Source organism: Pseudonaja textilis, chromosome 2 (assembly GCF_049901715.1).
Source record: "Pseudonaja textilis isolate UNSWEBS1 chromosome 2, rPseTex1.2, whole genome shotgun sequence".
In the NCBI taxonomy this organism is placed as follows: Eukaryota; Metazoa; Chordata; class Lepidosauria; order Squamata; family Elapidae; genus Pseudonaja; species Pseudonaja textilis.
The window spans coordinates 243475578-243491745 of record NC_141991.1 but is presented as its reverse complement, the minus strand read 5'-3'; the positions used below and the strand labels follow the sequence as shown (position 1 = coordinate 243491745).

At 41.7% G+C, this 16168-nt stretch overlaps 1 protein-coding gene and 1 long non-coding RNA gene across 3 annotated transcripts in view; one reads left to right on the top strand and one right to left on the bottom strand.

Annotated features, from left to right (window-relative positions):
- The window catches only part of CCDC68 (coiled-coil domain containing 68), a 49872-nt gene extending 44177 nt beyond the window's left edge, over window positions 1-5695 (bottom strand). Inside the window, exon 1 of one of the 2 annotated variants that reach the window (XM_087927481.1) lies at window positions 5577-5695. The gene's annotated coding sequence lies outside the window, so the exon portion shown is untranslated. Of the gene's footprint in view, window positions 1-5531 lie in introns of both variants that reach the window. The other variant, XM_087927483.1, reaches the window with a different exon arrangement.
- Window positions 1-16168, top strand: part of LOC148127445 (uncharacterized) — a 475162-nt gene that overhangs the window by 372905 nt on the left and 86089 nt on the right. The gene's annotated exons all lie outside the window — the stretch shown is intronic.

Genomic DNA, 16168 nt, shown 5'->3' with positions numbered 1-16168 from the left:
TGGCAGAGTGCTTGGGAGCCACCACAGGCACCCCTGACATGAATGATGTTGAACTGGCCACACGCACCCTAGCAGTGTCCACCTCGGCCCCCTGAGGTCAAACACAATCTTGATGCGGCCCTCCATGAAATAGAGTTTAACATCCCTGAACCAGGAAGTGAAGCCCTAGCAGGAGGAGAACTACACAGCCCTAATTTCTAATCCAAGATTATCATAAAACCTACAATGACCTAGTTAAAAGCAATGTCCCAGGAAATACATTCTCCTTGCCCTAGTACTGGTAGTGATAGACAGTGGACTTTGATCCAAGGGGGAGGTTCTCAGAACCCAGATACATATTTAAAGCAGTGCCTCGGGGAAACAAAATGCTGGCAGAGTGCCATCCAGCTACGTTTTTGTAGGTTTGTATTTGAAGGACCTGCTATCTAGCAACATGGAGAATGGAGAACTTCGTCAGTGTGGTTGGGGTTACATGGATATGGCCAGTAATTGTGTGGAAGTTGCCCTTCATTTGTTTTCTCCCACTTGTGCCATCATTTTGCACATAGTTCTGGTTGATATATTTCAGGACACACACAGTAAAACAAAAACAAGGCTCTAATGCAGGTAGTGGTGGAAGGAATGAGAAGAAGAGGATGAGCAAGAGCAAAATGGATGGGCACAGTTACAATGGCAAGACTGCATCTTGGGAGACTTGAAAAGTTCAGAGAAAAGCAACTAAGATGATCAAAGGCCTGGAGACTAAAACATACAAAGAATGACTGCAAGATTTGGTTTTGGCTCATCTAAAGTACAGAAGAATTAGGGGCGACATGATAGCAGCATGCCAGTATTTGAGGGTCTGCCACAAAGAAGAGGAGCTCAAATTATTCTCCAAAGCACCAGAAGGCAGGGCAAGGAACAATGATTGGAACGAAGGAGAGACTTCCTAACAATAAGGACCATTAGCCAATGGAACAGCTTGCCTTCAGAAATCATGGGTGCTCCATCACTGGATGTTTTTAAGAAGAGTCTCTAGACAGTCACTTATCTAAAATAGTATAGGTTCTCCTGCTTGAGCAAGGGGCTGGACTAGAAGACCTCCAAGGTCCCTTCCAGCTCATTCTATTCTAAGACCTGAAAGAAGACCTATTACCTTAGGGTTAGATCCAACATGGAGAACATCTACCTATGTAATTGCTAAGAATCAACAACGATTTGATGGCACAAAATCAATTTTTTTTAAAAAAAGACTGATAAGCTTTTTATTCTAGAGTTAAATCTATGGTTTTCCCCAGTATAATGAATGGCTGTGATAGTTGGACCATAAGGAAGGCTGAGCAGCAAAGAATCAATGCTTTCGAATTGTGGTGTTGGAGAAGTTTCTTAAGAGTCCCTTGGACTGCAAGACAAAGAGGTGAGTCAATCCTAAAGGGAGTCGACCCTGATGGTTCTTTGGAAGGACAGATGCTGAAGGTGAAGCTCAAATACTTTGGCCACCAAATGAGAAGAAAGGACTCGTTTGGAGAAGGCACCAAAGTTGGGAAAGATGGAAGGCAAAAGGAGGAGGGGATGGCAGAGGTTGAGATGGTTATAGGGTCATTGATGCAATGAACATGAATTCAGAAAAACTCTGGGAAAGAGTGGCAGAGGCGCAGGGGTGGCTGACATGTTGTGATCCATAGGTTTTGAAGAATTAGACATGACTTAGTCACTGAACAACAGAAAGCTTCTATTCATCTCTCACTCATACTAATTGGCAAGGAATCCCTAAAATCAGCTTTTTTCCTCTCTGTTGGCTGAACCTAAGACTTTTTGCAACCAAAGTCCTTGGGTTCTTTCTGAGCCACCAGTCTTCCTATGTGCTCCCTCCCCTTGAGATGTTTCCACAATGTGAGATTTCAACAACCAACATCCAAAACAGTGGTGGGATTCAAATTATTTTTTACTACCGGTTCTGTAGGCGTGGCTTGGTGGGCATGGCAGGGGAAGGATACTGTAAAATCTCCAGTCAGAAGTGGCATTTACTGGTTCACCGAACTACTCAAAATTTCCACTACTGGTTCTGCAGAACTGGTCAGATGTGGTATTCAGCAGGTTCTGACCAGTTCTGGAGAACCAATGGAAGAAATTTTGAGTAGTTTGGTGAACCGGCACATACCACCTCTGACTGGAGATTTTACTGTATCCTTCCCTTGCCACACCTACTAAGCCACACCCACAGTACTGATAATAAAAAAATGTGAATCCCACCACTGCGCTGAATACCACCTCTGATCCAAAAGATGAGAAAAGCACAGAGCCACTTGCTAACAAACTTTCCCGATTGTGCAAAAGAATATAAGGAACAGCAGCAGCAGAGACTCGCAATATTTCAGATAGAAGCAGAAAATGTGGGGTCAGAGAGAGGCAGCACAGATAAGAGAGTAAATAGCGAAAAGAGAGAAGATTAGGGCTGAAGTTTCATAGAGGATACCAGATGGAAAAATTGCACAGCATTCTATTTTTACACCACAAAAAAGATCAGGTTAGCATTCTTCTCTGCAGCGTGGATGAAAAATATAGATTTGTATCAAGTTAGTGACATATTGCTGAGCAAGGATGGAGGGGATTGAATCTAGATATGGCACCACATCTTCAATACACCTGTGTCTGTGGGGCTATTGAGATGTTTAGGGGCTTGTAAATCTATCTATATAAAAACGAAATACCACTCACGCATCATTACAAAATCTCCAGAACTGTAAAGCCTACAAACTTGAAATTTGGCACGTATGTTCCTCTTGGCTTCTAGGTGCTCACTAAGAAAAGATTTTTCAAAATGACCATCAGAGCATTAGTATTTTGTACAGAGGTGGTATTCAGCAGGTTCTGACCAGTTCTGGAGAACTGGAAGCAGAAATTTTGAGTAGTTTGAAGAACTGGCAAATACCACCTCTGACTGGAGATTTTACAGTATCCTTCCCCTGCCACGCTCACTAAGCTACGCCCACAGAACCTGTAGTAAAAAAATTTGAACCCCAGCACTGATTTCATATATTATTATTAACACGCTCTGATGCTAAGGAGTTCTACTCCCTTTCCCCATCTGAAAAGAAATCTGTTACAAATGCAAAACACAAGCAGAGGAGAGGCATTTCAGTTTTTCACAGCACCAAGCAGCTTTAGTACAGAACAGTTGAGCTAAGCCATGCCCAGGCTGCTTGCTGTCTCCTTCTTGCTCACACAGCAAATACTGTTTCAGTTTCCAAACAGCCCTCAACTCTCTCACACACGGACAGGACGCTAGCCAGATGAATACCGATGGATGCTGGTAGGCAGAGGCACAATTGTATTTTTCTTACTTTCCTCCACAAAAACTAAGCCCAACAACACAGTTTCATAGCGAAGCACGGGTATCAGCTAGTTTCTCAATATATCATGGTTCTTTGGAAAAACAGCTGTCATATTACTGTGATTGAAATCTGCATCTAGGTTTAACTGCAGGAAGTTTCAGTGTTGGGAGGCAACCTCAGGACATCAACAAAATATATTTATTTAATCCTATGATATCTCCAAAGTGGTTGAGGCAGTTTATATGCAATAATTAACACTGTTTGGGAATTATCCTGAGCAAAGGCTGGGTTCCCTTAGTCCTAAACTATTCATCTAGTCTTTCTTGGCCTGGTGTCCTTCAGATCTGTTTAGAGAACATCTTCCAGAAATTAAAATAGGCTTGGCCTATTCCTGAAAATTTGGAGTTTCAATCTCAGTGCAGCTGGAGGGCATCAAGTTGTAAGTTCCCAGCTTTTAGGGTAGGAAAACAACACATTGTCTTTCATGACTTAGCCAAAGATCTACTTCATCCAAGATCGGATGTCTACATTTTATGAAATTATTTGCAAACTGTTCAGTGGGTCTGGTAACCAGGTTAGTGAGGTTACAAGGCTGCCATCTTCAAGACCTTTAAGTTTTCTTGACAAGATTTGCAGTGGTTTGTCTTTGGCTTCTTCCTACAAAATTGAGACAGAGGCCCTGAAGTCACCCTTTTCTCTGTCATATCCATCTGAATGAAAAAGTAATCTAGATTTGAAAGTTGGGCAGGGCAAACTTAGTTAGCTCTTGGATAGGAGACCACCAGTAAATTTCAGAGTTGTAGGCTAGCCCAGGGGTCTCCAACCTTGGAAGCTTTAAGCCTGGCAGATTTCAACTCCCAGAACTCCGCAGCCATTCTGGAAGTTGGAGACCGCCAGGCTTAAAGTTGCCAAGGTTGGAGACCCCTGGGCTAGAAGGTTTGAAGTCAAAAGGACCTGCTGGAATGTAGTAGTTGGGGAAAACTCCTTCACTGACCAGAAGAAAGCAGGAAACCTTAACACCAATAGGTAGGTAGGTAGGTAGGTAGGTAGGTAGGTAGGTAGATAGATAGATAGATAGATAGATAGATAGATGGATAAAGATGGATGGATGGATGATGATGGTGATGATGATGATGAAGAAGAAGAAGATAGATAGATAGATAGATAGATAGATAGATAGATAGATAGATAGATAGATAGATAGATAGATAGATAGATAGATAGATAGATAGATAGATAGATAGATAAATAAATAGATAGATGATAGATAGATAGATAGATAGATAGATAGATAGATAGATAGATAGATAGATGATAATAGATAGATAGATAGATAGATAGATAGATAGATAGATAGATAGATAGATAGACAGACAGACAGACATGCAGGGATAGATAGATAGATAGATAGATAGATAGATAGATAGATAGATAGATAGATAGATAGATAGATATGATGGATGGATAGATGGATAGATGGATTGATGATGATGATGATGATAGATAGATAGATAGATAGATAGATAGATAGATATGATAGATGGATAGATGGATTGATGATGATGATGATAGATAGATAGATAGATAGATAGATAGATAGATAGATAGATAGATAGATAGATAGATAGATAGATAGACAGACAGACAGACAGACAGATAGACACACTCATACACCCACAACGCCTATAGCTGTAATGGAACACTGAAGTGCTTTCTTTTCAGATGAAACCCAGGAAGAAAAATACATTTTTTCCTAGACATTTTAACCGCCTTCCTAGCACTCTCCCCTTCCTCAAAAGAGACCCAAAGCGCCGATGCCCCCACCAAACCGCCCCCTTTCCTCCCCTTGACTCCCAAACTGGCTTCTCGTCTTCGTTCCCACAACCAAGACCCGCGCACCGCCTTTCCCGCCGATTCCCCCACAAGGAGACCACGAGGTTTCTGAGGCAAAGCGGCTGCCGGGCTTTAACTGGGGAGTTTCCCCCCACTCCTCCCATTTCCATTCAGCCCCGAAAGCTTTCGCCTTGTCTCTCTGAGCGCCGGCCTACCTTACGGGGTTGTTGTGGCTGGGGAGGAGGAGGGGGAAAAAAAGCGCGTCGGAAAGGAAAGCAACCCGCGGAGAAATGCACCAGCCATAGTTCGAGACTTAGCCAGGGAGACGCCGCCTCGCAAAAAAAGCGGGAAGCCTGATCGCGACCCACCGGCTTTCTACCCCACCCGAGGTCGGCCTGACAGGATTAGCCGCCGCTCCTGGCTCTTTACCTGGGCGGTCTGTTTGCCGACGGGATTCCCCGCCACCTCGGACGCTCCTTCTCCAACTTCTTCTCCCGGCCGCGGAGTTCCGGCCGGATTTTGCCCTTCGCTTTGGAGCTGGGCGGCTCCTTCCCGGCGCCCGCCCTCAAGCGCTCGGCGGGATTCCTTCGCTGGCCCTCCGCCGCCTCGGCGGCGGGAGGCTTCTCGAGCGGGAAGGAATGGGCCGAGCGCTGGATTCACACGTTGCAACGAGATACGCGCGCTCGGAGATTCGGGTTCTGGAACTGGGGTTGCGGGGTGTGTATGTGTGTTTGTGTGTGTCCCTGGTGCTGAATTAAGTCCGTTTTCTGAGTTCCCGGTTGGATTAATACAGTATGCTAAACCCGGTTAAGCGAAAGGCAGAACATTCGACAAAAGGGTTCTGTTCTCGCAACAACCATCCCGCATCTTAGTGGGGTGGAACAAATTGTGAAGCCCCTGCAGGTGGGCCGTAAACTCCCCTCATGGCTTGGCTTTGAAGGGTATTCTTGCTTAAAATGTGAGTGGCTTGCTTGGACTTCAATAGGATGTTATACTACAGCGCTCTTTCTCCCTCTCCCTCCCCTCCATCATCTATTTCTTCCTTCCCTCCCTCCCCCTCTCTCTCCCTCCCTCTTCCTCTCCTCCATCATTTATTCCTTCCTTCCCTCTTTCCCTCCCTCTCTCTCTCCCTCCCCTATCATCTATTCCTTCCTTCCTTCCCTCCATCTCTTCCTCCCTCCCTCCCTCCCCTCCCTCTCCCTCCCCTCCATGTCTATTCCTTGCTTCCCCCTCCATCTCTCCCTCCATCTCTCCCTCCTCCCTCTCCCTCCCTCCCCTCCATCATCTATTTCTTCCTTCCCTCCCTCCCTCTCTTTCCCTCCCTCTTCCTCTCCTCCATCATTTATTCCTTCCTTCCCTCTTTCCTCCCTCTCTCTCTCATTCCCCTCCATCATCTATTCCTTCCTTCCTTCCCTCCATCTCTCCCTCCCTCCCTCCCTCTCCCTCCCCTCCATCATCTATTCCTTGCTTCCCCTCCCTCCCTCCATCTCTCCCTCCCCTCTCTCCCTCTCCCCTCCATCGTCTATTCCTTCCATCCCTCCCTCCATCTCTCCTCCCTCCATCATCCCTTCCTTCCCTCCATCTCTTCCTCCTCCTCCATCTCCCTCCTTCCCTCCCTCCCTCCATCATCTATTCCTTGCTTCCCCCTCCCTCCCTCCATCTCTCCCTCCCTCTCCCTCCCCTCCATCTCTCCTTCCATCCCTCCCTCCATCTCTCCCTCCTCATCATCTATTCCTTCCTTCCTCCATCTCTTCCTCCATCCTCCTCCCTCCCTCCATCATCTATTCCTCTTCCCCCTCCCTCCTCCATCTCTCCCTCCCTCCCCTCTCCCCTCCCTCTCATCGTCTATTCCTTCCATCCCTCCCTGTGTTAAAACTTCCTGTTATAGGTATATATGTATTATTCTCAAAAGTGTGAAATGCACGTTAGGATGTCCACACCTGGGTAGGTCAGAATCCCGGCTCTTCCTTTTCAGCATTGCTCTGATTTCCAGGGGAAGGAACGGAGAAGAAGAAAGAATTGCAGTTAGTTCTTGACTTATGACTATAATGGACATAACGACTTATGGCATTATGGTCATAAGTTGTGACATTTGAACCACCTGATCCCCCTCTTTTTACAACCTTTTTTTTGCGGTGGTCGTTAAGCAAACTCATTGTTCACTAGGGGCCAAAAATCAGAAGTAAATGCTGATTTCTGGGAAAAAGTCATCAAACATAACTGTGGGACTGTGGGTCGCTGCATAGGGCCATAAATGTGGGTCATCAGCCAAGTGCCCCAAATGCAGTCACATGATTGGGTGGCAGCCACCAAAACTTTGGAACCAGGTCATAAATATTCGTGGGGCAGTCTGTCATAACTTCAAACAGTCACTAAGTGACAGGTCATAAGTCGAGGAACAAGCAAGGTTTGCTTATTGATTTCTCCTGGAGAAGGAGCCACACTGCCCCACTGATACAGAAAAAGCCGCAAGGATGCTCTCAGAAGGGAAACATTAGCACAAAAGTCCACCTCCAAATTGTTGGAAGTGAAAAAATGTATCAGGCACATTTCTTCACATGTGGTGGACCTGCAATGCTGCAAAAAAAAAAAAAAAAAAAAAGTATTGGAGGCTGATCCAGGTGGAACAAATGGTGGGAGAGTATATTTCATTTAAGCCGGAATTTTTTCTCCTAGGCATAATACCAGAAGGATATAGGAAGGACTTAATTTATCTAATAGTACATGTGTTGACAACGGCTAGAATAATATATGCGCAATACTGGAAGAAGGAAAGCATACCGCCAGAAATAGAGATAATAAGGAAAATTATGGCCTGTGCAGAATAGGACAGGTTAACTTTACAATTAAAAAACCAGGGGGAATCTGAGTACTATGAAACGTGGAATAAATTCTATCAGTGGTTGCATAGAAGAAGGCAAGGTCGGAATATGAGTAGTTATGATGATTAGAATAATTAGTACACAATGTATCAAACAAGACGATTGTAAATGGTGAAGTAACATTTATATATGTATAACAATTGTGAGAATGGCTGCACCGTGTTGCATTCTTATAATTAAAATAAAGTTTAAAAAGTCACTTTATTCTACGCATCTTACTAAATAAAAATGCAATACATTGTTATTTATTTATATAGAGTTCAATCCAATTTGGGCAGCTCACAGCATACAAATAAAGCAACAAATAAACCAAGATGGCAAATCTGGTTAACAACAAACTGCATCCAACCAGGACTCCAATTAACCTCATCCAAAGCCTTGGAGAAGAGTTGAATTTTAAGCTTTTCAGAATGGGAGCAGCCCAGATTTTGTGAATAATCCACATTTCACAGGGCAGGTGCCACACAACAGAAAAGGCACACTTCCAGAATTGTGATCAATGGCATGACTTAACTGAAGGAAACTGCAGCTACAGCACAGTGAAAACTGGTAAAAACAAATTACATTCCTGCAAATTAAGTTTTAAGTGGTGTTTTTAATGGTTTTCATTTTAGTTGTTCATCTAAAACTATTCTGTCATTTTTAAGTGTGTTAGCCACCTAGAGTCATGTATGTGAAATGGACAGCACTATAAACAGAATGAATGAATGCATAATATGAAGGTACTAAAATTATAGCTTTGCAAAAGGCATGCTTCTATATGGGAAGTATTTTTGTCTCTGGCATCCTATATCTGAACCATCTAAGAATTGTCAGTAATCATTAGATTGTTTTGAGTAATAGCACTTACCGGAGGAGCAGGATTTCAACCATTGCTACTACTAATAGTTTCACCAGGTAGGTGGTTGTCCTGAAGCCTTCCAACCAATGGAATTTGTGCATGCAAATATGTTAAAAAAGAAAAGCAGCTGATTGGTTTAGCAGCTGTCATATTCACAGTCCAGTAAGTGTACTTACTAGGTGTTTCCATACTTGTTATATCTTTTTTTAAAAAAAATCTTGAAAATAAACTATGTAAATTCCTTGGTTGAAAACTTTACTTAATAAGTTTGTGGAATGTTCCTTCTAGGCACTCATCAGAGTGAACTGTTTGTTATAAAACTCCTTCATCTATTTTAATCATAAAGAGCTTTGGTTCCAAAAATGCAAATAATTGACACATGCAACTTGATAAAAAAAAAAAATCAATGCCCTTTTAAACATAATTTCTGTTTGGGCCACTCCTTACATGAAAGTAAAATCAGATTTAAATCTCCTTGTTTGATTTGTCAATACAGGAAAGGCAGGGCTTGGTTTCAAAGTCTATTGCCACTGGTATATATGAGTCTGGAAGGAGATCCTGCAATCCACTTCCTGTCAATTTTGTTCCAAGAATAAGGGTATATGTGCAAAAAAACTCATCTTAGTTCCCAGAAAATATATACAGGTAGTTCTCAACTTGCAACCATACAGGACTTAGGATCATGGTGGACACCAACATTTCTGTTTCTAAGCAAGGCAGTTGTTAAATGAGTTTGCCCTATTTTACAATCTTTCTTGTCCTTGTTACGTGAATCACTGCAGCTGTTAAGTTAGTAACACAACGTTTAAGTGCATCTGGCTTCCCCATTGACTTTGCGTGTTCTAAGGTCACCAAAAGTGATCACATGACCCACCCATCCCCCAGGACATTGCATCAGTCATAAATATGAGTCAGTTGCTAAGCGTAAGACTTTTGATCACATGACCAGGGATATGCTTCACTGATTGGTTATAGGCCATTGTATGGTCAAACTCTCACTAAGCAATAGCAATAACGCTTAGATTTATAGTGCTTCACAGCCCTCTCTAAGCAGTTTACAGAGTCAGCCTCTTGCCCCCAACAATCTGGGTCCTCATTTTATCCACCTCGGAAGGATGGAAGGCTGAGTCAACTTTGAGCCTGGTGAGATTTGAACTGCCAAATTGCAGGCAGCTGGTAATCAGCAGTACTGTCAGTAGCAATCAGTTAGCTTGCAGTACTGCACTCTAACCACTGCACCATCGTGGGTCATTCACCATTCACTAAATGAATGGCTGCACATTGAGGACCACCTGTAATTGGGACCTGTTGCTAAGCAAGACAGTAGTTAGGGAGTGGCACCCAATTCTACACCTGTTTTGCCATGGATATTAACCGAATCACTGCAGTTGTTAAGTGAATCATGTAGTCATTAAGTGAATCCTACTCCCCCCACCCTGTTAACTTTGCTTGACACAAGTTAACTGGGAAGATTGCAATTACAATCTTTGACTCCAGGATATTGCATCCGTTGTAAATGCATGCCAAATTTTAATCATGTAATTGTGAGAATGCTGGAAAGTTTTTAAGTAAGTACGTAGGTCACTTTTTTCCCAAGACCATTGAACTTTGAACTGTCACTAAAGAAATAGTTGCAAGCCAAGGACTATCTCTACTGAAATCAGTTCATTCTAGCTCAAGCACAACCCAAGAGTAAAGTGCAGTCTAATTCAGTAGTAGAAGCTGCTACACCTAATGGTAACACCCTATCATTGGGTGTAACATCTAAAACAATGTATCTTAACCTTTGCAACATTAAGATGTGTAAACTTCAACTCCCAGAATGGCTGCCTGAGGAATTCTGAGAGTTGAAATCCACACATCTTAAAGTTGCCAAGATTAAAACACACAACTAGATCCGGAAGAATAGGTCAGGGATACACATAGGTTCTTCTATTATGATTGGCAAAACTCAGAAGTTGACTTTAGTATAATTGTGTGTGAAATGAAAGCAAAAATTCCAGGGCTTTTTTTTTTAATGTTTCAAATTCTCTTCCTACTCTAGATACAGTGAGTAGTTATATTTATAATCAGAAGTCATACTGCAATTTCTTCAAATCTTTCCGTGTGATGCTTCTAATCTCATGAGCCTGCCTCTAATCACACAATTTTCCTCATGGTACCTAATTTTCTTTTTTCAAGTAGCTAAGTAGGGTGGTATTCGAGATATAACTGTGGAGAAGAGACAGCATGGATGATAACATTACCACACAGGGTTCCGATAATTATTTTGTTAGAATTTTGTATTCACAGTTATGCACATCCAAATATATACTACGCACTCTCTTAAATATGTATATTATACACATGTATGCCAACACATTTATGGGTTACATGTGTATGTATGTGTATGTGTGTGTATATATGTGTGTATGTATATTTTATGAGAAAACTATTAAAGGTAAAGGTTCCCCCCACATGCGTGCTAGTCGTTTCTGGCTTTAGGGGGCTCATCAGTGTTACAATGTGCCCATTGAAATTGGGATGGGCTTTCCTCTCCTTTGAGTATTTGGCTCAAATACTTTCAACTCTGATTCTCTGATGTGCCCACGAGGCTTTTTTGGTATGGACTGTGTTGTTTGAATCACATTAGGACCATCACAGACTCTTGAAACAAATTTCTTTGCAGAACAACTGAGCATTCTGTTCCTAGGAAATTTGGATTATAATGTTCCTATGTATATCTAAAACATGCATATTTACACCATGAGATACTGTATCTTGGGATCATGTAATTGATGGAAAGACTGTAATTTCCTAAGTAGGCCACTGCCTCATTAATCAGATAAGATATTATCTGGAATACCTGCTTTGTTTGACTCATATTTCCTCCTGTTCTTACACATCCATGAGGCGGCCTCCACATCTGTTTGGATCAAGTAATTATATCTTAGATGTGGAATCCTTGGTGCTGTCTGAGCTGTCTTCTTGGAGTCTTCTTGATGATAGGTAATATCATCAAGGTTTTTCATCAGTATTCCTCTTTTGGAATTTTATCTGAGAAGGATGTTGATAAGATATTGGAGGTGGGGATCAGATAGATTTCAAGACAATATCCACTTTCTTGATTTTGTTCTTTGCTGAATTCAGAATACCTTCCAAATGTGGCCAAATTAGAGATGGAAAAAAAAAGGTGGTGGATAACAGAGGGAAAGAAATGATATCATTAACCAAAAATAAAAAATGCTATCATAGCATGGTTTGCCAACATTGTATGGAATATACCAGGGCTTATCATTTATCATGCAACAGTTGATATGGGAAAAATACTTTGAAGCAAAAACTATGATCAGCCAAAAAATATATGGGTAGAAAAGTTTGTATCTTTAACATATATATTAGGAAAACTGAGCACAAATTACAAATAATGGCAAGCAACAACTCTGTGGATTTTTTAGAATGTAATTAATTAATATGTGTAGCCACCCACCTCAATCAGTGACTCTGGGCAGCTTACATTTCAAAAACATTCCAATTAAAACTACAACTAAAACCATTTTAAAACAATAAAAAATGAACATCCAAATTAAATATACATAGCAGCTGAGACACTTAGCCACTTAGCAATACAGCCAGAAAAATCTATTTAAACATCTGAGAAGAAGAAAGATTTGGACTGATTGGTAGATCCCTGGAATAAAATATTCTCAGCATGACTACCGATCAGCTGATGTATCCTAATTTGCCAGCCCTGATGTTTTTCTCATGATAAGCTAGTTCAGTGGTGAGCAGCATATGACTCTCCATATGCCTCTGAGTTAGCTCTCAGCTTCCTCCTCCACTCATGTGCTGCCTGGAGTTGTGGAGAATTAAAGTTCTGCAGCATCTTGACTGCCAAGGATTTAGGCTACCCCACCACCCCCATACTTACTACTAGTTAAATACACATGTTGATCCACTGGCTCCCAAACCATTGTGGAACTAATCTATCATCCTGTTGTTTTAGTATTCCTCTGGTAAGTTCCACGGATGAATTTTGACATCTGGCAATACACATAAACTGCAAACTAGAGGTAATTGCTCATTCTTGTGAGGTTAGACTAAGGCAATGATTTTGAAAAATGCTCAGCATTAAAGGATATGTTCAGGGAATGAAAATATTAGCAATAGCACTTAGAGTTATATATCACTCCATAGTGCTTTCCAGCACTCTCTAAGCAGTTTCCAGAGTCAGCCCCCAACAATTTGGGTCCTCATTTTACTGACCTCAGAAGGACAGAAGGTTGAGTTAATCTTGAGCCAATGAGAATCAAACTCCTGACAGTGAGGTGAATTAGCCTGCAATATTGCATTCCAACCTCTGTGCCATCATGGCTGCTTTTTATTTTATTTTATTTTTTATTTATTTATTGTTGGTTGTTGCACAACAAAAATCTCTATTTTATCAGGAGAGGGTTCCTTCAAGTAGGGATGTTAAATATCTAAAAACTTAAGAGGGGTATGTAGTTGTCAGTGAAATATGAATATCATTGGTGGAGTGGGCACCACATACCCACATCCTCTCATGATGTGGCAGGTGATGGAGGCACCCATATTTGGCCATGGAATCCAACAACTCAAATCTGGTTCTAGAATAGGCCCTTCTTGAGAATTAGAGTTGAGCGTTAGAGTAGTCTGGCAAGATTCTGTCCATATGGTGTGAGGAAATAACTATACTTTGGCTGGATTGTTCTATATTGGGGATGTCAAACTCCTGTCCCATGGGATGGATACGTCACATACTAGCCATGCCCACTCCCAGTTTAGTGAAGGTGGAGGAAAAGTCCTGATACATCACATGATGCCGCCATAATGACATGAGTTTGAAACCCCTGTTCTATATAATTCTTGGGCTGGGCCTCACATCAACCTGGACGTCCTCAGTCAGATAGGTCTGAGTTTAAAATCTTGCTGCCAACTCATAAAATATTTCTATGGTCTTTTTAAAAGTTGCCAACAGAAAGGGAGGGGGGTGCTGTGCTGCAGCTTGCAAAACAGAAAGTGCATTCCATAAATGTTTTCAAAGATAGTAACTAGGTGACTGAAGTTTCTGCTGTGCAAAATTCTAACTGGACAGCATGTTTGATGACTCTTGGCTATGGATGTGTCCCATTGGAGAGTGTGGATTATGACACACTCTGGGAGGAGGGGGGAAACAGGGTCATAGGTGAATAGTAAACCATGTAAGGCAGAGCCGACTGCACCTGGGAAAAGTGCTGACATGTTCCAATAAATAATTGGATTTCTTTTGAAATTTGGCTCAAGGCTCACAAACCAACTAGGGCATCCCTTGGAACTCTGACACTTGCCTTCTTAAGAAGGCAGCAATGAATGGGATCCCTCACCCACTGACACCATATATAGGTCCTCTCTATACTTCTGTTATCTTGGATGGATATCTTTCTGTGGCAACTCTGGATATTCATTATCTTCCATTGGTTTCAATGGAAATAAAAATTGAATAATAAAAAAGGTCATAAGGCCTGTGGAGAAATGGAGAAAAAGGACATGGATCCTTCCTTGGGACTTTTCTATGTATTTTTGGTTGCACTGGTATTCATCAATAGAGCCCCTTTTTTTCTTCACTACTGTACTCCTTCCTTAAGCTCACAGAAAAGAAATTGAGTTTTAAATAAAAAAACTTCAAAGCCAGACAAGAATGTCATCACTGCTCACTGCAATTATTTAGCCCTGAACATATGGTGTTTCTTTGACAGCCATTAATTATTCATATTACTGTTCACATGATAAGAAGGAACACTCTGTGACAAGCTCTGTACCTGACTAAGCTATCAAATGCAAATTAGTCAAATGAATCAGACCTCTATTAAGTTTTTAAAAAAGACACTGTGAAAATGATGAGAACAGAACAGAACAGAACAGAACAGAATAGAATAGAATAGAATAGAATAACAGAGTTGGAAGGGACCTTGGAAGGGACCCTCTGTTTAGGCAGGAAATCCTACATTACTTCAGACAAATGGTTATCCACTCTCTTCTTTAAAACTTCCAGTATTCAAGCATTTACAACTTCTGGAGGCAGGTTGTTCCACTGATTAATTGTCCTAACTGTCAGGAAATTTCTCCTTAGTTCTAAGTTGCTTCTCTCCTTGATTAGTTTCCACCCATTGCTTCTTGTCCTGCCCTCAGGTGCTTTGGAGAATAGCTTGACTCCCTCTTCTTTGTGAACATTGGAACACTGTTATCATGTCACCCCAGTCCTTCTTTTCATCAAACTAGACTCCCCCAATTCCAGCAACTGTTCTTTATACATTTTAGCCTCTAATTTGTCCAAGAAGGTCCCCAGCCAGATACAGTAGTAAAATGCTTGCAGCGTGAGACATACGATTGATTCCTAAGTTCTCAATTATATCAGCAGGAAGGGTGTCTCAAGTTTGATCTTACTTATTGGCTTTGCATAATTCATTGCCTCTCAATTAATTTTCGTTTTCTTTTTGAGGGCAAATCTGAAAGATAGGACACACCTTGACCTGGAGCAATCCTCCAGAGATTAGATTGGTTCTTACTTCATGATTTTTCATAAGGCTCCGAAGACATAGCTTTGACTATGAGACCAGACCTGAGAATCTGCCTGAATAGTATACCCTGATTAAATAGCAGTATTGAATGTTGTTGAATGTTTTATAATTCAGATTCTGATTATATTTTATGGTTTTTAATATGTTTTTAAAGATGATCTTATATTTGTTTTTTACATCTTTTCATGTTGTATTTTGTTTACTATTTTTGGTTGTATTTTAACTGCTTTGAGCCATACAGAGTCATACATTTGAGACAGGCATCTATACAAATTGAATTAATCAGTCAATCAATAATAAACAGAAGGAGATCCTAACAAGGAAGCTTTTTCCTATAGCCACTGTTTAACCCTTGCAGGTGATTGCAATCCTAGTTCCCTCTGTTATAATCTAGAAAGGATGGCTTATGCTTTTGAATGTTGGGGTTTTTATTTGTCCAAGCTCCAATTTTTTTGCTGACTGCTTTAGAGAAGCAGATCATTCAAAACCCAAGAAGGTTTCTCAGCCCACAGAATGCTGAACCCTTCTATTTTGAGGGCTAAAGATAGTGGTGCTATTCTACCGGTTCAGCCCGGTTCAACCAAACCTGCCACCCACCCCGGTTCCTGGTTTTGAAGCTCAGCTGCTTCGCGTGGCACAGCGGATTGCCGCGCATCAACTGTTGAAGACACAGGGAGAGTGCAGGATAGCAGGAGAAGGTCAGTATCAAACCCTCTGTGTGTGCACGCAAAGCGCACCCAC